The sequence below is a fragment of the Bubalus bubalis genome, chromosome 12, assembly GCF_019923935.1.
Source record: "Bubalus bubalis isolate 160015118507 breed Murrah chromosome 12, NDDB_SH_1, whole genome shotgun sequence".
In the NCBI taxonomy this organism is placed as follows: Eukaryota; Metazoa; Chordata; class Mammalia; order Artiodactyla; family Bovidae; genus Bubalus; species Bubalus bubalis.
In genome coordinates, this window is record NC_059168.1 from 38,231,401 (window position 1) to 38,258,473 (window position 27,073).

The 27,073-nt window shown below is 40.4% G+C and overlaps 1 long non-coding RNA gene across 2 annotated transcripts in view; it reads left to right on the forward strand.

The window, feature by feature from the left end:
• Window positions 1-27,073, forward strand: part of LOC123328491 — a 70,672-nt gene that overhangs the window by 22,618 nt on the left and 20,981 nt on the right. The window contains exon 4 of one of the 2 annotated variants that reach the window (XR_006543351.2): window positions 15,509-15,634. The exons of the other annotated variant lie outside the window; for it this stretch is intronic. This is a non-coding gene — a long non-coding RNA (uncharacterized LOC123328491). The remainder of the gene's footprint in view (window positions 1-15,508; window positions 15,635-27,073) is intronic. 2 annotated transcript variants of the gene reach the window in all.

Sequence of the window (27,073 nt, forward strand, 5' to 3'; positions counted from 1 at the left end):
CTGCTGCTGCTGCTAAGTCACATCAGTCGTGTCCAACTCTGTGTGACCCCATAGACGGCAGCCCACCAGGCTCTCGTCCCTGGGATTCTCCAGGCAAGAATACTGGAGTGGGTTGCCATTTTCTTCTCCAGTGCATGAAAGTGAAAAGTGAAAGTGAAGTCTTTCAGTCGTGTCTGACTCTTCGCGACCTCATGGACTGCAGCCCACCAGGCGCCTCCGTCCATGGGATTTCCCAGGCAAGAGTACTGCAGAGCCCCTTAAATGCACCTACTTTGTAGGAGGAAAATATTTACTGCATGTATAAGTTTCAGGAAGCATTTGCTGTAAAAATCTTATTAATCTAACCCTAAGACTGCTGTGCCTGTTACTGAATAGCTTTTTAGTAAGTATCCTGAAGGGCTTCCCTGATAGCCCAGTTGGTAAAGAATCTGCCTGCAATGCAGGAGACCCCAGTTTGATTCCTGGGTTGGGAAGATCTGTTGGAGAAGAGATAGGCCACCCACTCCAGTATTCTGGCCTGGAGAATTCAATGAACTGTAGAGTCCATGGGGTCACAAAGAGTCGGACATGACTGAGGGACTCACTTTCAAGTGTTCTGAACCCTTTTTTTAATACGATAATCTTTAAGATGCCAAGAGTCCTTTGAAACCATATAATATTTGCAGGACAATTAAGATACACATATTGTGGCACGTATCCTGCATGACCTGGTGTTGGAGTTGTTTGTGGGTTTGTCCATGCTTCCCTGGTAGAGTGGATACTCCCTAGGGGCATGTATCCACTAGGGGCCTGATACACCTTTGTCTTTACCTGCCCACCCCCATCCCTACATGTGGAGTCTTCCATACGGTGGGTGCTCAATAAATATGTATTTTAAATGTACATAAATATAATAAAACACAAAGTTTAGCACACAACCAAGCTGACTCTATGGCCCACTCTTATTCCCACTCACATGTACCCACAGCAAGTGCTGGCCCCTCACAACCATGCTTTTGGGAGGATTCCATTTGAGCCAGAACCAGAGTTTCTTATTTTGTGACTCGCCTCAGCACATCATACACTGGACCAGGAGACGATTTCTCTGCCTTCTATGGCCTGGCTTGTTCTTTCACCTTAGAATGTTTTTATGGATAAGTAGCCCATTGTGTTTTACATTTGTCATAGCTAATAATGAAGAAAAAATCTGACCCCACTTACCAGAACACTGCAATAGCAGTTTGACAACCTGAGGTTTGTTTAAAATAACGTGCTTTAATGGATTAATGGCCTTTCAGCTGAAAAAGATTACCATCAGCTGAAATGGAGGGTTGAATGCTAAAATCAGACAGCCCTGGTAAATCTTAATATTTTTATAATTTCACATAAAATTTTCCAGCCTGTACATTCCATAAGTACTGGTTTTTCTGGACATTTATAAATACACTGATTATTTCTGGAAATGAAATCTTTCCTAATGTTTTGAAATATAATTAAAATATCATGCATTTTCCATGAGTACACAACTTTCGGAGTATTTTCTACCTATTTCGTCAACCAAGTTAATAAATCCTGTGTAAATAATGGCTACCATTATTAAACCCCTACTATGGCTCAGACGGTAAGGTGTCTGCCTGCAATGCGGGAGGCCTGGGTTCGATCCCTGGGTTGGGAAGATCCCGTGGAGAAGGAAATGGCAACCCACTCCAGTACTCTTACCTGGAAAATTCCATGAACTGAGGAGCCTGATAGGCTACAGTCCATGGGGTCGCTGAGCGACTTCACTTTCACTTTCTATATACCAGCCATTTTATGCATTTTACCTTTAATCCTTGAATAAATTCTGCATGAAAAGTGTTGTCAATCTAACTTTAAAGATGAGGAAACTGAAGCTCAGAAAAGTTTAATAGTTTACTCAACTAGTGAGTAACAGACATAGGATTCAAAACTTGTCTTCTAGGCTCTAAAATAAATGTTTGTTTGTTTGTTTGTTTGTTTTTTCCTGGTATGTTACAAACATCTTATACTTTTTCTTAGTAAAAAATTTTTTGGAATGAGAACAATCTGCAGTCTCTGACCCAAATACAGAAATAATTCCTTAAACTTTCAACATTTATTCAGCAATAAATGTTTATTCATTAAGAAATTACTCTTGCTTATGTCCTGTGTTAGTGCTGCTGAAGTAGCATTCATAACACTTCTCTAAGAGAAATTGAAAGTGTATCCAGGAGAGTAGAGACGTGTACAGCTGATGAAAACACAGTTGGGATGAGGTTTCTAGTAGAGCTACAAACTCAGGGCTAAAAGACACAGGTTAGAAGGAATTTTGGTGGGACAATGTCAGTTGCAGAAGGTTCACTATTTCATCCATACCTTGAGGGAGGAGGAGCTTTTGCTGGGCAGAGAAAACTTGGAAGAATTTTCTAGTTGACATGACCACAAGAATGGCACAGTTGGTGAATGTGGGTCAGTCTTCAGGGAAGTGTCTGTCACTTACTGTGGCTGGAGTGTAGTAGTGAATGTGGAGGGCAGTGGTGGGATTGAAAGTTGGGACATGTCAGTCAGCAAAAGTGGCCTGAGAATTCAACCTAAATTGAATACATGGCACTTAGTTTCCAAAACTTTCAGCTTTTCGTCTTTTCTCTCTCTCCTGATTATTAGAATTATGCATATTTGTAATGGAAACTTTGGGAAGTACAAACTAGTATAACAAATCAGAAAAACTAAAAGTGATCCTTGTCGTGTACTGCTCACATAGCCATGTTTTTGTTATTCACATACTGAAGAGAATTTTGACTATAAAACTTTTCACTAGGCTTTTCTTGCTTAACTTCTTATTACCTCCGTCACAATAGCAGCACCTGTGTAGTAGATGTGTGTGGTGCCTGCCCATTCCATGTCCCTGTCTTTAAACAATTACCTTGCACCCAGAGCTGCTGAGAAACATGTAGGCTTCACAAGTTCCTTGTCAATGGGACACGCTTTTGTCCATTAGCCATAGCTGGCAAAACTATGTATAGATGCCTGGCCAAGTTGGGTTTATTATATCTTCTTCCCAGAAGTTTGGGACAAATGCACTGAAAGACTGAGTCAGTACAATGGTACTGGGTTCTGAAGCCAAATTTGGCTTCAAGGTCAGTTAAAACCACATGCAAACTAAAGTTAAAAAGGAGGAATAGGCATAGTTCCTTTCAGAAGAGAGTAGAGGGGACATGTGGAGGGCCCGAGGAAGACTATGTGGTTGGAGAGATGGAGACAGAGAGAGGAGAGAGGAACTCCCCAACCATTTTTCTGTTCCTCTGAGTCCAGCTCTACTCCTTGTACTTCATTCCAATTAGATTCCCCACAGGAATCTGTGCATTTTTCACAGGAAGTCATTGAATGGATATTCAATCCCTCAACCAAAACATTCCTACCTAAGCAATTTATTTAACTTCTTTTTAAATCTAAAGTTTTTTTCCCCCAATTTTTGCTTTTGATTCTTTAAAATATATGCATGCTTTAAAAATTTTGATAATTATATCTTTGATCTTTTTCTCTGTCATTACTTTCATTGCATTTAAACTTAAATAATCTTTCCCTAATCGGAGATAAGGTAAAAATTTACCTTTACTTTTTTCTGTAGGTTTGAAACAAACAATGTAACTCTTCACATTTAAATCAAAATTTGTATAAACTTGGTGTATGTATTTTTGGTGAGATGAGGATATAATTGAAACATTTTAAAAAATGCAAATAGTTATTTGCCCCAGATTCAGCCTCCCTTTTCCGCCTATCTCCTAAATCATATGTTAAGTTTATACAAATTACACATAGGTCTCTTACTAGGCTATCCTTTTAAAAGAAAGTATTTGTAGTCTATGGACAGTAATGATCCCTGGAGAAACTGATTTAAAGAGGTATTCTTGCCTGGAAAATCCCATGGACAGAGGAGCCTGGTGGGCTGCAGTCCATGGGGTCGCAGGGAGTCAGAAACGACTGAGCGACTTCACTTTCACTTTTCACTTTCACACATTGGAGAAGGAAATGGCAACCCACTCCAGCGTTCTTGCCTGGAGAATCCCAGGGACGGGGGAGCCTGGTTGGCTGCCATCTATGGGGTCGTACAGAGTCGGACACGACTGAAGCAACTTAGCAGCAGCAGCAGTGTTAAGTTAGAGGACTTAGGTTACCAAGTCATTTGATTCCCATGATTTTACTCTCCAGAACTCTGAATGACAAGTTGATATTTATATTGAAGCACTTTCATCTTCTTTCTGGGGTAGCTTGAGTAACTGACAATTTTGGTAATTTCTGAAGGCTCAGTATAGGTTTTGTATGATAGAATTTCAACTTAAGAAATTGTGTTTTATTAAAAAAAACACAAAACTATTCAGTGTTTTACAATGTGCAATGTGCAATGTACAATGTCAGGTTTGAGCACCTGACAGAGGTGACTAGCACATATAGTCATGTTCTTCTTTTGTTTCCATCGTAAACATGTTAATTGATTAGAGTCTTTCTTACCACTGAACTCGGATACATCAGAATCCTTCTTGACACAGTGCTTCAAGCGCTAGCTTCCCCAGTGGCTCAGACAGTAAAGAATCTGCTCCAGTGCAGACCACGATTTGATCCCTGGGTCAAGAAGATCCCCTGGAGAAGGGAATGGCTACCCACTCCAGTATTCTTGCCTGGAGAATTCCATGGGCTAAGGAACCTGGTGGGCTATGGTCCATGGGGTCACAAAGAGCTGGACACAACAAAGGGACTAATACTTTCACTTTTCTTTTTTTCAGACTAATTCTAGAAAGAAATATAAATGCCTAGATTAAAGGTAAACTAGAGGAGTTGTATTATGGAAATGGTATAGATTTAGGCAGTATTCTTAAAAATTTTGACTTAAATCAATAATAATTAAGACATTTGAACTGTGGTGTTGGAGAAGACTCTTGAGAGTCCCTTGGACTGCAAGGAGATCCAACCAGTCCATTCTGAAGATCGGCCCTGGGATTTCTTTGGAAGGAATGATGCTAAAGCTGAAACTCCAGTACTTTGGCCACATGCGAAGAGTTGACTCATTGGAAAAGACTCTGATGCTGGGAGGGGACGACAGAGGGTGAGATGGCTGGATGTCATCACTGACTCGATGGACATGAGTCTCAGTGAACTCCGAGAGTTGGTGATGGACAGGGAGGCCTGGCGTGCTGTGATTCATGGGGTGGCAAAGAGTCAGACATGACTGAGCGACTGATCTGATCTGATATTTCACATTTAACCATATTCGGAGGATTACATTGGACAAAAAGGTGCATTTTAGAAAAAAAAGATATTTTATGCTAATTCTTCAATATTGGAATGAATATAGGTTAGCCTTTTAAAAAATCCGTATTATTTAAAAATAAAACACTTTAGTGTTTAATATTCTCAGAGACCGATATAATCAGATGGAATGATTTTTGTCCTGGACTCTGTGATTTATCTGAACTAAAAAATTCAAATTTTTATTTCCCTGAATTTAAGTATCCCCTCAAGTCTTAGACTAAACCATAGTAGAAATTTGCCAATATGTGGTAAAAAAAAGTTTGTACTATCATCAATTTTCAGATCAGGTGATATTCATTGTTCGTTGTAGACTTAGAGGTTTGAGGATTATCTTCTCCCCTTATGCTTAATCATTATTTGGTTTAAAAAAAAAAAAGTTCTGGGCTAGAGTCTACTATTTGCAAGCTGTGTGACCTTACACAACTTACTTAAACTTTTTAACTTGAAACCTACAATAGGTTTGAATAGGCTTCCCTGGTGGCTCAGACAGTAAAGAATCTGCCTGCAATGTGGGAGACCGGGGTTCGATCCCCAGGTTGGGAAGATCCCCTGGAGGAGGGCATGGCAACCCACTCCAGTATTCTTGCCTAGAGAATCCCTGTGGACAGTGGAACTTGGTGGGCTACGGTCCATGGGGTTGCAAAGAGTCAGACACAGCTGAGCGACTAAGCACAGCACAGGACAGAGCTCAAAGTTGAAATGTCTTACTGTTAGGATTTCAGTTCTGGCAACCTTCTTTTTTCCGGAAGTTCAGAAGTAAGGAATCCCTGGACTTAACCAACACACCTTACTGAAGAGATGTTTTGAGAGATTTATGATGTTTGGTTGTAAGATAAGATGACATTCATAGAAAACTGGTGTTCCTGGCAGGAAAAACAAGCAGACAATTGGAGATAGTTCAGAAGTATCTGCTTCTACAGTCCAGAATTAATATATTTCAGACAGAGAGTTTCAGTGAGTTGGTTACTGACTTTAGACTTGAAGACCATGGAAATTTAACCTATTGTCAAATTTTGATCATTGTATGGAGTCATTGCCTTGTTAATGGTTAGAACATTGAAAGGTGGAGAACTTGGGATGTTATATTTCAGTGTACTAATGAGAACTTTAAAAGTATATCCTCATGGAAATAAAATTTTGATAAAATGGTAAGAGTGCCAGATGAAAAGTGTATTTCCTTTCATTATCTAAAGCCCTATTCCCAAAAGGCTACCACTCATGATATTTTCTGCTTTTAAAACTCTTCTAGTGGTTATCACTATAGCTCTAAATATCTATTTTCTAAAGAACTTTAAATATCTACTTCTTGGCTTATAAGTTCAAGCTTCTCTTTTAACTTCTTGTTGTCTTATTGTGGAAAATAACTAACTTCATTTCACATCTACCACCCCTCTTCCTTTTGCCTTATCAGTTCAGTTCAGTTCAGTCACTCAGTCATGTCCAACTCTTTGTGACCCCATGAATCGCAGCATGCCAGGCCTCACTGTCCATCACCAACTCCCAGAGTTCACCCAGACTCGCGTCCATCGAGTCATTGATGCCATCCACCCATCTTGTCCTCTGTCGTCCCCTTTTCCTCCTGCCCCCAACCCCTCCCAGCATCAGAGTCTTTTCCAATGAGTCAACTCTTCGCATGAGATGGCCAAAGTACTGGAGTTTCAGCTTTAGCATCAGTCCTTTCAAAGAAATCCCAGGGCTGATCTCCTTCAGAATGGACTGGTTGGATCTCCTTGCAGTCCAAGGGACTCTCAGGAGTCTTCTCCAACACCACAGTTCAAAAGCATCAATTCTTCAGTACTCAGCTTTCTTCCCCATTTTTTTTTTTTCCTTTTGGTCCTCCTATTAGTTATACTTCAAATAGTATGTTTGGCTTTTATTTCTTGTTCTGTCAGCATCAGACATATTGGATAACTTCCCATGGTATAAGGTGTGGTGGAGGTGGTCACTTCTAATTCTCCTATCTCTCTCTCCTCCTCACCTCTAAAACCTACTGTTGGTCAATTTTACCCTTATTTTTACATTTCAAAGATTTAAAGCATTTTCATCCTGAATGATAACGTATTAATTGTCTTTCATGCTTTATCTTTATATTGATCCTGAAAACCAAGTATAAATAAAAATTAGTTACAATAATTGCTCAGTTTTATTCATTGTAGACCCAGAGTGTAAATGTAGAGGAGATGTAATTTATGTTCTTACATCAAGTCTGCTTGAAGTAGAATACTTCAAGTTCCAATTTCAAGATTCTTTTTTTTAGACTCAATAAATTTCTTATTATCATACTTTCTAATTTTGCCATGGTTTTTGTACAGCATTTTATTTTCCTGGAATTACTACATTCATTTAATTTTTTGTTGTTGTTGACATCAGAAACATAAGCCTTCTTCATTATGCACCATTCAAAAGCCAGACCACAGATTCTTCAGTCAGCTGCATTATTGTCTGCTCCCTTCCAGGTCCCTAGTTCTAGGGGTCTTTTCATAGTATAACAGCTCCTATCTTTATTAGGGCTTCTCTTGTGCCTCCTCTTCTACTCTGTGTAGTGCCTTTGTCTCTTTTCTGTTTTATCCATTAGTGTAATCTCATATACCATTCATCTTTAAGATGGTGATTAGCAGAATTATGCTTGCTCTCAGGTTGAAGGTTTAAAGTTTGAAAATTTAAGCATATATTATTTTAATCTAAGTATCCAAGACATTTTTATTGACTATCACCATTTTTCAGAGATAGACATTGTGGGCAATGTAAAGATGAATCAAACATACACCATTCCTCTTTAACTAGAATAATAAGAGAGCTACCTCTGTAAATAATTACACAATATAAAGCAAAAAGTAATAAGTATCACAAGAGAGAAGCAGACAGGTAATCCATATAATGTGAATGCTTTTCTTCTTGTTAGAGGAAAGATAGTATTGATGAACTTGAATGGAGTGAGAAAAAAAATGGCTTCAGCTCAGAAGACTTGGGTTATGTCCTGGTTCTTACTAAATATATGACCTTGGACAAGCTACTTTGTAGCTTTTTCTACCCAGGTTTACTGTTTCTCAAGTGGAGACAATAGTACTTTTGCTGATTATAATACATAACTATTGGGAAGTTTATAAGAGATGATACATACAATATTTTTATAAAGAATTTATGCAAAATAGACATGATTTCTTTCAGAGACAGGCAAATCAGTTCACTTCAGTTGCTCAGTAATGTCCGACTCTTTGCCATCCCATGAACTGCAGCATGCCAGGCCTCCCTGTCCATCACCAACTCTTGGAGTTTACTCAAACTCATGTCCATTGAGTCAGTGATGCCATCCAGCCACCTCATCCTCTGTCATCTGCTTTTCCTCCTGCCTTCAATCTTCTCCAGCATCAGAGTCTTTTCCAATAAGTCAGTTCTTTACATCAGGTGGCCAAAGTATTAGAGTTTCAGCTTCAGCATCAGTCCTTCCTTCAGGACTGATGTGCTTTAGGATGGACTGGTTGGATCTCCTTGCAGTCCAAGGGACTCTCAAGCATCTTCTCCAACACCACAGTTCAAAATCATCAATTCTTTGCCGCTCAGCTTTCTTTATAGTCCAACTCTCACATCCATACATGACTACTAGAAAAACCATAGCTTTGACTAGATGGACATTTGTTGGCAAAGTAATGTCTCTGCTTTTTAATATGCTGCCCAGGTTGGTCATAACTTCTCTTCCTAGGAGCAAGTGTCTTTTAATTTCATGTCACTATCTGCAGTGATTTTGAAGCCTCCCAAAATAAAGTCTGTCACTGTTTCCAATGTTTCCCCATCTATTTGCCATGAAGTGATGGGACTGGATGCCATGATCTTAGTTTCCTGAATGTTGAGTTTTAAGCCAATTTTTTCACTCTTTTCTTTTACATTCATCAAGAAGCTCTTTAGTTCTTTTTCACCTTCTGCCATAAGGGTAAGGGTGGTGTCATCTGCATATCTGAGGTTATTGATATTTCTCCCGGCAATCTTGATTACAGCTTGTGCTTCCTCCAGCCCAGCATTTCTCATGATGTACTCTGCATATAAGTTAAATAAGCAGGATGACAATATACAACCTTGACATATTCCTTTCCCAATTTGGGACCAGTCTGTTGTTCCATGTCCATTTCTAACTGTTGCTTCTTGACCTGCATACAGATTTCTCAGGAGGCAGGCGAGGTGGTCTGGTATTCCCATCTTTTGAAGAATTTTCCGTGGTTTGTGGTGATCCACACAGTCAAAGGCTTTGGCATAGTCAATAAAGCAGAAATAGATGTTTTTCTGGAACTCTCTTGCTTTTTCGATGATCCAGCAGACATTGGCAATTTGATCTCTGGTTCCTCTACCTTTTTAAAATCCAGCTTGAACATCTGGAAGTTCACGGTTCATGTACTGTTTTAGCCTGGCTTGGAGAATTTTGAGCATTAATTTGCTAGTGTGTGAGATGAGTGCAATTGTGCGGTAGTTTGAACATTCTTTGGCATTGCCTTTCTCTGGGATTGGAATGAAAACTGACCTTTTCCAGTCCTGTGGCCACTGCTGAGTTTTCCAAATTTGCTGGCATATTGAGTGCAGCACTTTCACAGCATCATCTTTTAGGATTTGAAATAGCTCAACTGGAATTCTATCACCTCCACTAGCTTTGTTTATAGTGATGCTTCCTGAGGCCCACTTGACTTCACATTCCAGGATGTCTGGCTCTAGGTGAGTGATCACACCATCATGATTATCTGGGTCATGTAGATCTCTTTTTTGTATAGTTCTTCAGTGTATTCTTGCCACCTCTTCTTAATATCTTCTGCTTCTGTTAGGTCCATACATTTCTGTCCTTTATTGAGCCCATCTTTGCATGAAAAGTTCCCTTGGTATTTCTAATTTTCTTAAAAGATGTCTATTTCTACTGAAACAGAGGAAAACAATAGAATGGGAAAGATAGTCAGGTATTAGTTCTTTAAAACAAGGGAGTAACTTATCCTCCTTTAATTCCAAGGAGGGATGCCATGAGTCAGTCCTAGGAATAGTGACATGAATTCCATTTAATTAATAATAGGCAACATGTAAAGTAGCAAAGATCTTCCCTTTGATGCTTCCGTCCAGTGTTGCTCTTTTGCTGGCTTGGTTAGAGCCAATCATTCTGACTGTGATGCAGTCTGTCTTGGAAAACATACTGTGAAGCAGTTTGCCCAGATTTTAGCTTTCCCACAGACCCTGACATTTGTCTTTTTTTTTTTTTTTTTGCTTGGGTTTCTTCAGTTCTTTCCTGGTGCCCACTGAATGTAGCTGATATAGCAGATTGTGAGTGAGCTAAAAAGACATCTGGCTAATGCAGTGGTTCTCAGCCCTCACTGCTCAGGTTCTCCTTCTGACTGAGGAGCTTTAAAGACATGCTGATGGCCACACCCATCCCAGAGATTCTGATTTTTCAGTCTGGGCTGAGTCAGGTATTTTTCAGTTAACAAAATCTCCCCACGCAATTCTAAGCCATAGATGACCACTGAGAACCACCAGTATGCTCTAATTTTGAAGTGCATGCTCACCTGGAGAGTCTGAGGAGATGCAGGCTCGGGGGCTTCACTCCTAGAGATGCTGAATCGAGAGGTGTGGGGTAGGGCCTGTGCATTTGCTTTCAAATATTAATACATCTAATTCTGAAGCAGGTGATCTGGTGACCACTCTTTAAGAAACTCTGTGTCTTAGACGCATCTAGTATCAGTATGGTATTAGCCACTTGGGGACCCCTTCATTACATGGATTACAGAGGCCACCCGAGAGGCACACTTTTCAATACATGGATATTTATCTTTTGTTCATTCATTCAAAGCAGTTTGTCCAACACCTCTCAGTTTAAGGCATTGTTTTGGGGCTGCAGGGGATTCAAAGGATGAATCAAGCATAGATGTTATTCACTAAGAACCTATAGGCAGGTGTGTGCGTGTGTGCTAAGTTGCGTCAGTCGTGTCTGACTCTGTGCGACCCCGTGGACTGTAGCCCTCCAGGCTTCTCTGTCCATGGACTTCTCCAGGCAAGAATACTGGAGTGGATTGCCATGCCCTTCTCCAGGGGATCTTCCCGACCTGGGGATCCAATCCGAGTCTCTTTTATCTCCTGCATTGGCAGGTGGGTTCTTTGCCATTAGTGCCACCTGAGGCTAAACGTAAAACTGTAATTCATAGCTTACCTAAAGCTTCACTTCTAAAGTTGGTGTATAAGGTGAGAATGGTAATTAGTCAAACTGCTAAGAAGGTCAACGCTTTGAAGACAAACACACTGTCTTCAAAAGTTTTTTCCTCAAACTTTGGGACAGAATGCTCTACCTGCAGTTGAGTCTCACGTGTAATTGGCTTGCATTAAGGGATAATGTTTGAAAAAGATATGTCTTTAAAATACTGAAATCATATTCAGTGCACAGGACATGGCAGACTCAAAGCTTCCAGCCCTGGCTCACTTAAGCATGCTGTCTTTGTGTGGGGTTAAGTTCGCGAAACTATTGGGGAGGGAGGGCCTGAACTATTTAAATAGGATTCCCTTCTTGCTCATGCTGTCACTCTCTTCAAATTTTGTTTATTTAAATTTTCTTAAGATCAATGGGTACTTGATAATACAAAACTCTATTCTAGAATGTGAAAGGTGTTTAAAGTGTGAAGACATGGGCAACTCCATTATCAAATGAGAGAAATTTTAGCCAGCTTCAAATAACTGTGTAAAAATTGCCAGAGAGAAAATCTATCAGACTTTTATGAGGAATAAGGTAAAAATTCAACAGTAAGCTTGTTTTGGGAGATTGACTGAAGTCAAAAAACATATAAAAAATTTCACAAAGGGTAAAGAAAGGGTAAGACATTAATGTATAAATGACAGATCAGTGCATGCCTCTCCAAGGATGCTCATTGTGTAAACGTTAGTTGCTCAGTTGTGTCCGACTCTTTGCCACCCCATGGACTGTCCCAGCCCGCCAGGCTCCTCTGTCTATGGGATTCTCCAGGCAAGAATACTGGAGTGGGTTGCCATTTCCTTCTCCAGGGGATCTTCCTGATCCAGGGACTGAACCCAGGTCTACTACATTGTGGGCAGAGTCTTTACTATCTGAGCCACCAATGAAAACTAAAGCTAGAATAATCCTATTTTACTGTAGCCTTTCTTAGGCCATTGTGAACACACTGCAATGATCCAGACCCATAGAGATCATTCAGTTGTGGCCAAGCAGGGAATTTGCGGGGCTGATCACTTTCCAGTCCCATTCTAATCAGGACATGGCAGTTACTGGCAGGCCCCCAAACCTGAAAATCCCTTTGTTACTTTTGTATTCTTTGTACATTATGGAGCCCTTAGACACAGGTGCATACTACATCCATCCAAACAGAGCAGTCATCCCAGGAACATTTGGCAAAACCAAATTGGTCTTTCTCTGATACTGGTTCCATGGTCAGAGGCACTGGGAGCGTCCATGGCCTTATGTACCTGTGGGGTTCCATCTTAGACTGAGATGGTTCAAGGGAAAAAAAAAGTCTCACTTTAAGAAAAGGGAAGAGGTTTATTTTTCTACTGTTGTCTTAACTTTGGACTTCATTCATTTTACGTTAATTTTTAGTAACTCGTACACTGGCCACCCCTAACATTTCAGCACCTGAGATGAGAGGACAAATGGAGGCTCACAAACCATATGTCTACTGATATAAAAGTTCCAAATCAAGCTAACAGACTGCTAAATGAAATATATTCTTTTTTTTTTTTTCTTTGACAATTATACCTCCATAATGACAAAATAAAACTAATGTGAGTGATGCCATGTATTTATAAAACAGAAAACTGGCAATAAAAATAAAGAGCATTTGTACATATACAATCAAAAGCATACATTTAATTATATTTTGGAAAAAATATAGAATAAATGGGAACATTTTTTAAATTAAAATTGTTTATCATATAAGCTTTAAGTTACATTTATCCAAAAATATTCAAGATTTATCAAAATTAAGGGATAAAATACAAATTATAATTAATGAGTCTAATAATTTTTAAGGGCTTCCCTGGTGGCTCAGTGGTAAAGAATCCTCCTGCCAATGCAGGAGACATGGGTTCAATCCCTGATCCTGAAAATCCCCTGGAGAAGGAAATGGCAACCCACTCCAGTATTCTTGTCTGGAAAAATGCCTGGATGGAGGAGCCTGGTGTGCTACTGTCCATGAGGTTGCAAACAGTTGGACATGAGTTAGCAACTGAAAAACAACAACAACAAATAATTTTAAAATAAAGCCAGTATTTAAAATTTATTCTTAAAATTAGACTATTTTCATGAATGTAAATGGCTTCCCAGGTGGTGCTAGTGGTAAAGAACTTGCCTGCCAATGCAGGAGATGTAAGAGATGCATATTCAGTCCCTGGTTTGGGACGATCCCCTGGAGGAGGGCCTGGCAACCTATTCCTGTATTCTTACCTGGAGAATCCCATGGACAGAGGAGCTGGGCAGGCTACAGTCCATAGCGTTGCAAAGAGTCAGACATGACTGAAAGCGACTAAGCACAGCACAGCATGAATATAAAACTGTTGCACAGTTCTAATGTTGACAGTCACTAAGTCTAAGTTGGATTCAGAAAGATACCCTGGAAAAAGAAATGACAACCTACCCCAGTATTCTTGACTGGAAATTCCATGGACAGAAGAGTCTGGAGGGCTACAGTCCATGGGATCGCTAAGAGTTCTTAGTTTCTCCCTCTTTCTGAATGCAACTCAACTGCCAGAGCCTTCCACAGACTTTTCCATGAATTGCTCAAGAAATGGAACTTTAATAAAGCAGAATCCAGATCATGAACTGGTAAACCAAGTACCAGGAAGGAAGCAGGGATACAGGATTCTAGTCTCTCTCCGCCATTCATTTTTAGCTGAATGACATCAACGTCACAATTGTTCAAAACTTATGTAGTTTTACATTAATACATTAATCAAAGTATTTTCTCGGTTTTGCATATAGTGATGAACTATGGCAAGAAACTTTTAGGTCTGTTAGGTGCACACACAGCAGATTAAATACATATTTCTAATGTTTATATGGCTTGCAGGATCTGGCTGAATGATATTTGTTTACTGACTCATTAAGAGCAAAGAAAATCTACTTGAAAACCACCCATGGTAGGTATTAAGGTTTTAAAGGTGAAGCAGCCAGAGTACCTGTTCTTAAAAAGCATGCACACAAACAATTTTATTAGAAAATTTGTATCACTTTGTATCACTGAGAGTTCTTCAAATTGCAGAGGTAGTCTCAAAGAACAAAGGGATTCCTTGCTGAAGAAAAGGAGTGGGAGTGTTAGGAAGGCCCCCACATGAGGAGAACCCTGAGGGGAGCAGTAAGATTACTTTACTCTCTAAGCTCCCCAGTAGTGTGAGAGCTGTCTGGGTGGTAGCATTTGATGAGTATCTTCTATTTGGCAAAGTAATGAGATACCACTGATTGGAGTTACTACAAATAGTGAGCCAGTGAGCATCAGACTTTAATGTGGGCATTTGATTCATGTGCTTTTCTATGTCAGTGAATGGTTCAGGTTTCAAATGGTGCATGTTTTCCTGCAATAGGCCTAAGGGAGGACATATTGTTGAGCAGAGCCTTAGAGATGGATTTACAGGGATGTTACTTAAGCTTTTAGATTACTTGTCTCATTAGCAGTAGTGGGAATGACTAAGGGGAGAAGAAGGAAGAGGCCAGATTTGCTTGGTATGCAAATGATTTCATATTCATAGACTCAGAGCTATGAGTCTGATAGCAAAGATATCAGAGCTCTGATAGCAAAGTATTCCCATGTCTGCCTGTGAATCATCTCAGCCAGGGAACTTAGTATTGAGTCTGCTTATAGCAAGTTCTCAAGAAATACTCTCTGCATCAATAAAGAGCTATCAAGTACCTACTATGTAACAGGGACTGTAGTAAGCACTTAAATATCTGTGGAATAAATTATTATAATATAATTAATAAAATGCCAAAGAAAAACCAAATGGCCTATGTGAGCATTTGGTTGCCATAAACGGAATGAAATATTGATTAATCTCTAACCACATGTCATACAAATGCATGCTTCCCTAAATATGTAGCTTACCAATGTCATCCAAGGGAACAATAATTTTTGTCTTTGTAAAATGTTTACTTGGCAAGTAAAAGAGGAAATTAAAAGATTTGTTTGGCTTTGTGTTTATACTGGGTACTCTTCTAGCAGTTTTCTCTACCACTTTTCTCTTGTATCAGACACACGTATTTGGGATCACCTATGAAATACTGCAGCACTGAAGACCAAAAGTTGACATCCTAAAGTTAACGGACACTCTACTCAACATTTATGCTTTTGGAGGGCTAGAGGAGAGTATGGACCAGGTATACTTGAATCATTTCAGGGCTATACTGGGGCAAAAACAAATATGAATGTTTTTAAAAACATATATATTTGGAAGATTGGGAAAGGACAAAGAAAGAACTAAGCAACTTTGATGCATTGTTTGTTTCATAATCTTTTGTTATTAAGATGTAGTATTCCCAGTACATGACATTTGAAAACTTGCAGTTTTTATTATGAATACTCTACTTTTTTGTCACAAGAGAATAGAGTTCATCAGCCAAGTTTTTAGCTACCTAATGTACAATGACATCACTGATGCGATGGACATGAGTTTGAGTAGGCTCCGGGAGTTGGTGATGGACAGGGAAGCCTGGCGTACTGCAGTCCATGGGGTCGCAAAGAGTCGGACACAACTGAGCGTCTGAACTGAACTGAACTAAATGTACAATTGGCATTTGAAAATCACAACCAGTAAAGATAGAAACGCTCCATTTGTTGTGTCAGAGAAAATGATTTCTTCAGTCATCACCCAGACCAAAACATTACAGTTACATGTCCAAGTTCTCCAAATCAGTCCAAACTCCTCCTTTTGGACAAGCCCTTTTTCTTTCAAAGCACTCATAGAAAATTTGGTTAGGACCCCATAGAACAATATCTCTATCTGAAAATGGTCAAAAGAATTCTCAAAAATATATTGGGAAAATGATAACAGTTACCTGGAAGGTGAGAAATAGAGGGAAGAAAACCTGTTAGCTTCTGGAGTCTCAATCTGCTCATGATTATCTGGAGAAAGAAAATAAGTTGCATTGGAACAGAGTTTTTGGAAGGTAGGCTCATCTTCAGCTCAATCAAGCGATGATGCTAATTCAGTTCATTGAGCTTAAGGGCTACATCTGGACCCAGATTTCCTTGCAGAAGGCTCATGATTTTCTTTGAACTCTGTCTTATTCTTCCTCACCTTCCAGAATTTGAATTTTCCTCATCCTCATTAGTTTTGTTTTCCTCATTTCCTCTTTAGTTCTGTTTTCATCATCTTTTCTACTTGGCTTTTCTTTGCTATTGGACAACATTGTGGACTTTCAGTGTTTGCTGGTGTTTGTGGACATCAGACAGTTTGCTGGCTGAGAGATTTGGTCACAAGTCAGAAACAAGGTATGGAAAGGTAGAGGGAAGGAAATGACAGTAAGTAAAACAGACTTTGGGCTTCCCAGGTGGCGCTAGTGGTAAAGAATCTGCCTGCCAATGTAGGAGACAAAAGAAACATGGGTCCGATCCCTGGGTCGGGAGGAGGAGGGCATGGCAACCCACTCCAGAATTCTTGCATGGAGAATCCCACTGACAAAGGAGCCTGGTGGGCTACAGTCCATAGAGTCTCAAAGAGTCGGACACAACTGAAGCGACTTAGCACACATGCATGCCTGAAACAGACTTTACTGATCAGATTCTTAACTACTCAAATAATATTTGGAAGAATAAATGAATTTCTAAAATTGTGCAATTTTAATTAGTTGTGTCATGGTGTGGTAGATATGCTAAAGTCAAAGTCAAGGGTCACTTGTTCACCTGGGATCCAAACAGAAGTTAAATAATGATTATTTAATTTATTAAAATAATATATTTGTGATCAGTCTAAGCTAATCTATATTTTGTCTTCAAAAGCTACAGTGTGAGACTTGTTATTATAGTCTTATGGCCTATTCTTTTGTGTGTGTGTATGTGTGTGTATATATATATAAATCCATAAACAGGGAATAAAAACCTGTTCCCAGTGCCTTGAAAGAAATCAACCCTGAATGTTTACTGGAAGGACTGATGCTGAAGCTGAAGCTCCAATCCTTTGGCCACCTGATGTGAAGAGCTGACTCATTGGAAAAGGCCCCGATGCTGGGATAGATTGAAGCAGGAGGAGAAGGGGATGACAGAGGATAAGATGGTTGGATGGCATCACCAATTCAATGGACATGAGTTTGAGCAAGCTCCGGGAGATACTGAAGGACAGGGAAGCCTGGCATGCTGCAGTCCATGGGATTGCAGAGTCAGACATGACTGAGCAACTATAAACCTTTATATTATTTCTCACCTGAAGGTCCCAGAGTTCCCCAAAGAGTAGACAGTACCTAGTTTTGGTTAGGGAAGAGGACTGTCAACAGGTGGAGTTAGCTGTAGCATGAAGAAAAGAGGGAGAAAGCTTGAAAAGTGCCTTAAAGCAGTGCTTTTCAAATGTAAGTGTGCCTCAGAACCCCCTGGAGGGCTCCTTAAGACTTATATTGTTGGGGCCGTGTCTCAGAGGTTCTTATCCAGTGGGTCTGCGATGAGACCAGGAATTTGTGTTTCAACAAGTTCCCAGGAGAGACTGAGCTGCTGGCCTGGAGAATTGCTCTAAGTCCAGGGGCACTTGAAAGGAGAAAGAGAGGAGTGGTGCAGTCTGTTAACATCTCAATGAGTGAGGTTGATTAGTTTAGCATACCATCAATTTAATACCCAAAAAAGTCCCCATTTTTATATTTTTTTAGTGCTTTGTCTCAAGATTCAGATGGTTTCCTTTGAGTATCAGGTACATTGTACTTCCTTGATGTTCCTTTTCTGGGAAAAGTTGGGTTTATTTGCTTTTAGGCTGCTTGTGCCCTTAGGTCCACAAGATCCCATCAGGGGGTCTTCACTAGTAACTTGGACCCTGCAGGACTGAGGATATCTGTGCCCAACAAGGGCTTAGGAAGATGAACAGTCCATATTTTAGTGTTCCCATGCCATTAGCAAAGGCATGTGCTTTGTTTAAAATTTTGTCTAATTGTAGTCCTCAACTTTGGAGCTCAGAATCAGTTGGTAGGATAATTTATGTGGGGGATAATTTGTAAAAAAAAAAAAATCTGGTAATATAGGAAAGAAAAAAGAGAGTTTAGTTTGAGAAAACTTAGGGAAGATGAGGACTGCGTGTTCTACTTGAGAGAAGATAATGCCTGTGGCTGGAGGAGTTTGATTTAGGGTGTTTGTAACATCAGAGAAATTGGGTCTACACAGCCGAAAAAGGCTATTTGAGGAAAAAGGAGCAAGTCTGAAATTTTGCTGTGTGTGTGTGTGCATGTGTGTGTAGAGCCTGAACGTTCTTACTGTAATATCACAGTTGGAATGTCAGTACTAATGTTGAGTTCACCAACTCAGGGATATGATTTTTCTGTGAATTCTTGAGGATTCCTAGAGATCCAAGTCACCTGGATATTGGATACCAGAGCATTACCCTCTTTCCAAGATGGGTGGTTTATTTGATAGCTCCCCAGTCACCTGAAATGTTTGAAAACCTCGGGTTGTGTTTGGAGGCTTCAAGCTCTCCTGAGTCAGACCATGTGAAATTCCCACTGCCTCCCAGGCTTCAGGTTGTACTCCCTGTACCCAAAGGGGCACTGTTGTCCCTTCTCCCTTAGCCAACCCTGGCACTGACCTGAGCAACTGGAACATTATGAAGAACGAGTCATTGTTCCTAGAGGATCTGTGACTAGAAGAATCTACTACAGTCTAGATTGCAAGGGAACTTTGCTTTAAGCCCAGCGACGCACGTTCCATACATCAAAGTCATCTGAGTGAACAAGTGCATCTTTCTAATATAAATGCATGTTGAAGTATTTGGGGCTGTGAGCATTATTTTAATACTGTTTGCTTTAATCAGATCCACACTTAGCTAAGGTAATTAAGACATTGGAGTTTCAAATTGGATTGGGAGAAGGAAGGAAAAAGAAAAGAGAGATGCATAAGCTTTTGAAATTAGTCACATTCTCAGGCCTTCCATCACAAAATCTAAACAAAAACAAAACAATTAATATACTTGCTTCCACTGATAAATTTCATTTCTTATAGTTCTTTGGGAGGGACATTTGAACTTCTGGTTCAAGTTTAGAGACTAATCTTCAAATACTACTGCTGCTGCTGCTGCTAAGTCGCTTCAGTCGTGTCCGACTCTGTGCGACCCCATAGATGGCAGCCCACCAGGCTCCCCCGTCCCTGGGATTCTCCAGGCAAGAACACTGGAGTGGGTTGTTGCCATTTCCTTCTCCAATGCATGAAAGTGAAAAGTGAAAGTGAAGTCCTGTCCAACTCTTAGCAACCCCATGGACTGCAGCCTATCAGGCTCCTCCATCTATGGGATTTTCCAGGCAAGAGTACTGGAGTGGATTGCCACTGCCTTCTCCACTTCAAATACTATCAATATTCAAATACACCATGTTTTATTTTCCAATCAATTTTTGCATGCATGTGTGCTAACCTGCTTCTGCTGTGTCTGACTCTGTGTAACCCTATGGACTGTAGCTGGCAAGGCTCCTAGGTCCATGGGATTCTCCAGGCAAGAATACTCAAGTGGATTGCCATGTCCTCCTCCAGGGGATCTTCCCGACCCAGGGATTGAACCTGTGTTTCTTATGTTTCGTGTGTTGGCCGGTGGGTTCTTTACAACTAGCGCCACCTGGGAAGCCTGAATCAATCTTTATAAAGTACAAAAATTATATTTTATCCCTGTAAATTCAAAATGTTGAAGTCTGCAAAATCCGAGGCATAAAAAACAGCCCTTGAAATACTGCTTACTTTGGTTTTCCCAGAAAGTGATATTATGACGCTCTTTCAAAACAGCAGAAATAGATCCAATGCCCTCAAAACACAGAAGGGTATTTTTAAAGTTACTAATAGATACAAAGAAAATTGTTACTGACCAGGGTTCTTGGCCTCCTGAATCAATAGAAATTGATAAAAGGCCAGATAAGAAATTCAGGCAAGGCTTTATTGGGGTCCCTGTTATAGCATGAGGGAGCAAGAATACATAACAGGTTCCCTTGCTTGCTTACTCAAGGCAGGGATGAGCTGATTGCTTACATGGGGTGAGGGTAGGGGTGGGTTCCGGGGTCAGGCTGGAGAAGTGGCTTAGGTGGTTTGTCCTCCCCTTTGGTGGTCTGTTCAGGGGCCATGAGCAGTAACCTCTTTTGCTCTCAGCTCTTCAGAAGTGACAGGTGGGTTTTTGGTCTTTTTGTATCTTGTTGTCCATAATTTGCTTCAACTGCACATGCACAGTTATTTTTAGTCCCTTGTGATTTCTTTGTATTTTGTTGTTCAAGGAGACATTTGTCCAAGTACAAGCACTGCAGCAAAGGGTCCCACATCCCAGCCTGTCTCAAAAATCTCAATAATAAATTCCTAGGGAAAATGCAGAAGGTAAAGTGTTTTTATAGTTGTTATTTACTGTACTCTAAAACTGTTGAGACATATATATGTGTGAGTGTGTGTGTGTATATATATATATATATATATATATATATACACACACATACATGAGCTGATACAGTATTTTGACTACTTGAGTTTTGTATCTTAGTTCTTTTGATGGGTTCAAATTCAGACAGATTTAAGATGGTGAACAATCATCACCCTATAACTTCTCCAAGAGATAGTGCTGCAGAGATTACCTAAAGAAGGTTATTTTAGGAATTTCCCTTTCTGATAAAGCTTTAATGTTTTCCCTATTCTTTAGCTTGGTCCATGAGCAAAGAGCTGAAGGGGTGGGAGAACTTGTGTTATTTACTTTTGTCCTACTCCACCATGACCGCACATACCCCCTTACAGTCACTTACATGCCAACTGTCTTTCCCCCTCTGTCTTCCCTCCCCAACTCTGCACCACCAGGTACTGTGCTTTCTTTTTCACTGTCTTTGCCCTTTTCTTAAATTCTTTCTTTCTGTCTTACCCTACACAACTTCTCTGGCTTGTAAGGCTTTACTTTGTGCTAAGAGTGTCACTACTTCACCCCTCAAGTGAAACTGAAAGTGAAAGTTGCTCAATCATGTCCAACTCCTTGCCGCCCCATGGAATAGTCCATGGAATTCTCCAGGCCAGAATACTGGAGTGGGTAGCCATTCCCTTCTCCGGGGATCTTTCCAACCCAGGTATTGAACCCAGGGCTCCCATATTGCATGCGGATTCTTTAGCTACTGAGTCACCAGAGAAGCCCCAGAATACTGGAGTAGGTAGCCTATCCCTTCTCCAGCGGATCTTCCTGACCCAGGAATTGAACCGGGGTCTCCTGCATTGCAGGTGGATTCTTTACTAGCTGAGGGATGCATTGTAAAGTCATCTATATTGGATTATCTCTTGTGTTGTTTTTGTGATTAGGTATCATTCTATTTGAGTCAGTTTTCATTCCAATCCCAAAGAAAGGCAATGCCAAAGACTGCTCAAACTACAGCACAATTGCACTCATCTCACACGCTAGTAAAGTAATGCTCAAAATTCTCCAAGCCAGGCTTCAGCAATATGTGAACCATGAACTTCCTGATGTTCAAGCTGGTTTTAGAAAAGGCAGAGAAACCAGAGATCAAATTGCCAACATCCACTGGATCATAGAAAAAGCAAGAGAGTTCCAGAAAAACATCTATTTCTGCTTTATTGACTATGCCAAAGCCTTTGACTGTGTGGATCACAATAAACTGTGGAAAATTCTGAAAGAGATGGGAATACCAGACCACCCGATCTGCCTCTTGAGAAATTTGTATGCAGGTCAGGAAGCAACAGTTAGAACTGGACATGGGACAACAGACTTGTTCCAAATAGGAAAAGGAGTACGTCAAGGCTGTATATTGTCACCCTGTTTATTTAATTTATATGCAGAGTACATCATGAGAAATGCTGGACTGCTTGAAGAAACACAAGCTGGAATCAAGATTGCCGGGAGAAATATCAATCACCTCAGATATGCAGATGACACCACCTTTATGGCAGAAAGTGAAGAGGAACTCAAAAGCCTCTTGATGAAAGTGAAAGTGGAGAGTGAAAAAGTTGGCTTAAAGCTCAACATTCAGAAAACGAAGATCATGGCATCCGGTCCCATCACTTCATGGGAAATAGATGGGGAAACAGTGGAAACAGTGGCAGACTTTATTTTGGGGGGCTCCAAAATCACTGCAGATGGTGACTGCAGCCATGAAATTAAAAGATGCTTACTCCTTGAAAGGAAAGTTATGACCAACCTAGATAGCATATTCAAAAGCAGAGACATTACTTTGCCAACAAAGGTTCGTCTAGTCAAGGCTATGGTTTTTCCAGTGGTCACATATGGATGTGAGAGTTGGACTGTGAAGAGGGCTGAGCACCAAAGAATTGATGCTTTTGAACTGTGGTGTTGGAGAGGACTCTTGAGAGTCCCTTGGACTGCAAGGAGATCCAACCAGTCCATTCTGAAGGAGATCAGCCCTGGGATTTCTTTGGAAGGACTGATGCTAAAGCTGAAACTCCAGTACTTTGGCCACCTCATGCGAAGAGTTGACTCATTGGAAAAGACTCTGATGCTGGGAGGGATTGGGGACAGGAGGAGAATGGGACGACAGAGGATGAGATGGCTGGATGGCATCACTGACTCGATGGACGTGAGTTTGAGTGAACTCAGGGAGTTGGTGATGGACAGGGAGGCCTGGCGTGCTGCGATTCATGGGGTGGCAAAGAGTCGGACACGACTGAGTGACTGATCTGATCTGATCTGATCATTCTATTTTGGGCTTCCCTGCTGGGTCAGTGGTAAAGAATCCACCTGCGATGTAGTAGTTGCAGGATATGCAGGATCGATCCCTGGGTTGGAAGATCCCCTGGAGGAGGGCATGGCAACTAACTCCAGTATTCTTGCCTGGAGAATCCCATGGACAGAGGAACCTGGTGGGCTTTAGTGCATAGCATCCAAAGAGTCTGACATGACTGAAGTGACTTAACATGTACATATCATTCTGTTTACATAACAAGGTCTGAAAACTCTTTGAGGGAAGCCTCTGAAATTTATACTCGCTGGTGTATCTTGAAATGCTTTGCAAATATTAGATGCTTCATAAATAATATGTTTCATAAATAATAGTTGGTCAATTTACCTTGGGCAGTCTTTGCATTGTTGTTTTCAGGTAAATATTAAAATGTTTAAAATAGATGCGATCTTTTGAATATTAAAATGTTAAAAAAGATGGGATCTCCAGGTGGTTGATTTGTTTAGCCAATAGTTTTAAAATTTGTAAACTCTTATTAGTTGTACTCCAATTAAGTTGCTAATGGAAGCTGACAGGAAGGACTAGTCGCTTCTATTTCAGCTTAATATGAATAGTAGTAACATTCTTGAGTTTCTGCAACATGACAGTCAAGCTAAGCTTACTTTAGGTACTGCATTTAATCATTAAAACGCTGTGATGCTGCTGCTGTCATTATCTTGTTTCACTAGAGAAGCGGAGTCTCCAATATGTTCTAGATGTCAGGTTCTAGATGTTCTAGATGTCAGGTTCTAGATGTCAGAGCTGGGGTTTGCACTTGAGGCTTCTTGACACCAGAGCCCAAACTTTTAGCCATAATGCCATGCTACCATAAAGCTTTCCCATGTTCATTCCAAAGGGGTTATTCAGGCACTCAGCAGATATTCTTTGTGCTTGTCAGCTGTGGTGCTAACCCGATGGAGTATGTCAGTTGCTAGACTAGTGGTGGAGAATATCGCTCTGGAATCAGCTGGACCAGAGCTTGAATCTAATGCTTGTTACATAGAAGCTATGTGGTCAGAAAGAGTTAACCTTTCTGATCCTCAGTTCCATCATCTAAAATATCAAAATTGTAATTCTGTTAACTGAGACAATGCCAGCAACATTCTTACCCCAGGGCCTGTAAGTGCTCAAGAAATGTGAACTCTTAATTACGATCTCCATTCAAACTACCAAAAATTACATTAGTGAAGGTAAGTGAGGAAATAAGCCACTGGAATCTGTGCAAAAGGGATGCTTGAAAGGACAGAACTGCAGTCTCCCAGGGGCTTAGAAATATATAGCATATCAATATTTTCTAAAATCTATTCTTTTCTTTAAATATAAGAGTAATTGTGCAGCACCCACAAGGCTGTAAGCAGATCAATGAAGTCATGGAAGCATTTGGGGACTAAGGTCCTCATGAGCAAGTTTCTGTGTGACACACACAGCCTCCCACACACAATACTCTACTTCCTCTCTGCATGGCTCTAGCTGAGCCTTGTGCTTGGCATGGGCAGAACTCAGGCATTTGGGTGGAATGCTGTTGTCAGAGAAGGTCCAGGGCAAATTGGGAGTAAGAGATTTCCTTTCATAGAACTGGGAAAGTTGGAGAGCATTTTTTTTTTTTTATTTTGACCCTTTTCTGTTTTTCTTCAGGTTCTCTGCTTTGTTTGTTTCATAGAAGAACTTAGGACTGTGATAGTTTTATATCTGAAAGACTGTGGTACTAGAAAGAGCATCCTCTTTTGGGGAAAATGATATTCCCATTCACTAGTCTAATGACTTTGGGGAAATCCTTGATGTGGTGTATAAAGTAGGGACCATGGTCATGCTACTTTTCCTTAACTTTGCATGAAAGTATTCCATTCATGAGGGTCAAGGAAGGTACAGGTGTGAGGTCTCAAGCTACACAAATATTTTATAGAAAGGGCTGTCATATAGCTGCTTTGTACCTTTGTCCCTCCTTCAATTCTCTTTTCCTTGCATACTAATGAACTTATGGGGTATGTTCTCTTGCTTCCTGTATGATTTCCTCCCAACCTTACCCCTCCTAAAGTCTGTGAAAAAGAACAGGAAAGTTTAAAGATTAAAACAACTAACCAGTATGTTTATGTCATTGACATTCATCTGACAAGGGTGAACAACTTGGTCCAGCCATAAACCAGTTACCTTTCCCTGCCCACAGTCCTCCTGAAGGCTGGATGGAAAGGTAGCCCCGTTGGGAACACTACTCTAGTTGTTTAGGGCTCAGGCCTCTTCCATGTTCCTCAGCTCCAACCCAAGTATCTGCTCAGTTATTTATTGAAGTCCTATCGTCAGGTAGGAGATAATGTGTTATAGATGAAACAGTGAGGCCTGGAAAGAGAAGCCCCTCTCTTGCGGCTAAGTGAGGAGGCAGAAAACACACCTTTTCATGACACCATGCTGTGCTACCTTCAGTCTAGTGAACAAGCAAAGAAAGAGAGCCAGGGTTTGGTGAGGGGAGAGTTAGAGGGGTATACATAGAATGAAAAAAATGGAAGGGCTACTTATTTCATTTATACATACATGCATATATACTATAATAGATGGATAAATATGTGTATACTCGGGGCTTGCCTTGTAATTCAGTTGGTAAGGAATCTGCCTGCAATGCAGGAGACCCAGGTTTGATTCCCAGGTTGGGAAGATCCCCTGGAGAAGGAAATGGCAACCCACTCCAGTATTCTTGCCTGGAGACCCCATGGACAGAGGAGCCTGGCGGGCTGCCGTCCATGGGGTCTCAAGAGCCGGACATGACTTAGCGACTTAAGCGCCACCACCAGGTGTCTGCTCAGGCACTCAGTCATGTCTGAGTCTTTGTGACCCCATGGACTGTAGCCCGCCAAGTTCCTCTGTCCATGGAATTTTCTAGTCAAGAATACTGGAGTGGGTTGCCGTTTCCTCCAGGAGATCTTCCTGGCCCAGAGATAGAACCCTTGTCTCCTGCAAGTCTCCTCCATTGGCAGGCAGATTCTTTACCACTGAGCCATGGGGGAAGCCCCCAATATATGTATAGGTAGTAGACAAACAGCTACATAAGTTTCCCAGTAGCTTAAGATAAAAATTCTTTTTATTTTTCCCCACATTGTGGGGCATGTGGGATCTTACTTCTCTGACCAGGAATCAAACCTGTGCCCCTTGCAGTGGAATCATGGGTTCTTAACCACTGGACCACCAGGGAAAGTCTAAGATAAAAATTCTTCAAAAATCTATATAGAATGGGGAGAATCTGAGAAAAACTCTTATCATATATTGCTGGTCCAGCTCTAATTTGTGCTTTAATTTTTTTAATTTAAAAAATTACAGAAAAGAGCAAAGATGAAATTATAATAATCTTTCTATCACTCAAAATGAGCCATTGGCAACATCTGACCTATCTACTTTCAGTCTTTTTAAAAATAAGTAGTTTTTCATCATGTTTATAAAATTATAAATGTTATTTTGAAATAAAAAGCATTACATTTAATGTTAGTTGAACTCAGAAGTAAGACTAGAGGAACTACTGAATTTCACATGTCTATTTCTTAATCTCATCTCATGTTTCCTCTTTTATTTCATAAAAAGTTTGTCTAAAGTTAAGAAAACATGAAAAATATTAATATTGGAATCAAGGTTTTTAAAGTTACATGTTTAAATTTTCAACATTTTAAATTTATTCTCTGCTGTGATAGAATAAGGCCATAATACTATCATTTATCTTCACATCTCTCTGCTCTTGCCTTCAACTTTTTTTTTTTTTGGTGGATTTATTTATTTATTTTTACTTAATTTTATTTTATTTTTAAACTTTACATAATTGTATTAGTTTTGCCAAATATCAAAATGAATCTGCCACAGGTATACATGTGTTCCCCATCCTGAACCCTCCTCCCTCCTCCCTCCCCATTCCATCCCTCTGGGTCGTCCCAGTGCACCAGCCCCAAGCATCCAGTATCATGC